The following is a 2307-nucleotide window of genomic DNA, read 5'->3' as shown; positions in this document are numbered from 1 at the left end:
ATGTCATCAAATGTGACAAAGGAGTCACATTAGCTTGCAATATGCAACAGAATGTTAGAATTTAGATTAACTTTTTTAGACCATGATGTGGATTTGAACACGCGACTTTCTGATCTGGAGGCAGACGTTCTACCATTGCACCACAGTCTGATACACATAAGCCAACAGAGGCTTGTTGTGTGAATGGGGTAAGGTCTGCCATCTCTGATTGCCTTGTTAATTATGAAATTAAACCATTGTGGTTTCATCAAATCTTTGCATCTTTTACACTGAAACAAAAAAGCACTTTTTAAATAAAAAATGTGAACTACTGTTTTAATTATGCAGATTTGATGTTTTGAATTGTCTAAGACAGATGAGGATATTGCTCTGGTGTGTGTGTGTGTGTACATTTGAAAATATCCTTTTATGTGGTTTCAGCATTAAATTAGCTGAGCCCTGCAGACACTGTAAATCGGCAAATGAGTCTGAGTATAGTTTTACCAAAAAATACGAGCTCTTTGAATGTGTCCAGGGTTCCATCATTACTCAGCCTTTGTTAGCTCGTTGCCACGTTCGTGCCTCGGTGTCATTGCAATTTTTCACTCCGTGATTATAACGTAAACCAACAGGAACAAGCCCCGGAGGTGCTCATATGAGCAGCAGATGATGGAAACTGGACTGTAGCCGATGAGGGCATGGCAGATTAAGCACCCGTGTGTTGAAATTCAAGCATAAGACTGAAACTTGACCACCTGAGAGATCCTCCTCTGTACAGACCAACCTAAGTCTCTAGTAGCTAATGAGCCACCTGGTCTTTGTTCAGTAAATCCTCCTGAAATGGGCCCTAAATCCACCCTGGACAGATGATACAAATGGCTTCATAAATGGTTGTAAGCTTTATTAATTAATCACTTAAGAAGTCTAACCTTTTGTCGCTGGCACACAACTGTGGGGGGGTTCTGGTTTTGGGTTTAAGTCTATTTTTCTGCTGAGTCAACGTGTGAGAAGCACAAAACATCATGTTTATTCCATCTTTATTAAGGTGTTGTGAAATATCACTGGTTGTCTGATGCAGAGCGGCTAAAAAACAGACTTTGCTGCGAACGAGGCGGCCCAGCTGGGGTCATTCCAGCACACGTGCATTGTCTCGCTTGAGTGGACGTCTTAGGAATTGTCTCTGCTGAATCTTTTTGTCAGGAGCTGTCACTGACGTTGACAGGCGAGACTTGCCCTTGGCTTTGCTGCTGTTTGGACAGGTGTTTTTGTAAAGAAAACAACTGTAGCCCCGTTTCCAGCATAGAACGTGCACACACACAACAGCAACAGCGTTCCTTTTAGAGACGGAAGGAAAGACTATCACAGCATGGATAATGCCTGAGAAGGGTGAGGCGTTTGACAGATTAGCTGAAGTCAAGGGTGATTTGCATCAAAATGAATATGTGATTCTTGTTCTCTTTTTGCAGCTCCATGTGAATCCGTGTGTGTGTGTGTGTGTCAGGCTGAATCCATACGACTCCATTTATAAACACATACACTCTGCTCCAGATGCGCCTGCCATCCACGCCACCTTGACGTTTTTAGAGCTTCAAAAATTGAGAAGCTGCTGGCTCCCTTTTCATCTGAAAAACTGTGGGGTTGCATTTTAGTCTGGACCTTGGGAAACACTGCTTTTACTCTCCGACTGGCTCCAACTTGACTGTTGTTCAGTTATGAATGAAAAGTTGTGTTAATTTCATCTCGTCATCTGTCTCATTACAGGAATCCAAGCTGCAACATTTCACTCTTGTTCGTAGTACTTTTTGAAACTAAGCAAACAAGAGCAGAGGAGTGATCCAGCTTCCTGTTTACACCCGCACATGCGTGCCCATGTGCACCTGAATCGTCAAGGTATGATAATATGGACACAGATTAGCCCTGATGGAGAGCCGAAGAGCTCGTCGGAGCGCAGATCGATTCTATCAGAAAACACCAAGTGAAAACGTAGCAGCGTGGATGTAACCTTAGGTGGTGCTCTGTGTTTGCTCATTCTCCATTTTGGACAGGCACACCGGCGGAGATGCCGAGGTAAACAGACAAACTGTCCGATGTGTTTGTTGACATTCAGTTAACCACTGTGACACATTAAATTTGCTCAGTACTTTGTAGTCTCGGAATAACCTGCGCTCCATCATGAAACCAAAACACTTCTCGTCCCTGAGAGTCTTTGCCTCAGCTGAAATCTCAGAGTGGAGTATTTACTTCAGTGGGCAAGTCCTGTTTTTTTCACATTTCTCTTTTCCTCCTCCTCCTCCTCCTCGTCATCTGTGTTTCTCATTGCAGAAACTC

This window comes from Solea senegalensis, linkage group LG12, assembly GCF_019176455.1.
Source record: "Solea senegalensis isolate Sse05_10M linkage group LG12, IFAPA_SoseM_1, whole genome shotgun sequence".
Lineage (NCBI taxonomy): Eukaryota > Metazoa > Chordata > Actinopteri > Pleuronectiformes > Soleidae > Solea > Solea senegalensis.
This window is presented reverse-complemented; position numbering follows the sequence as displayed.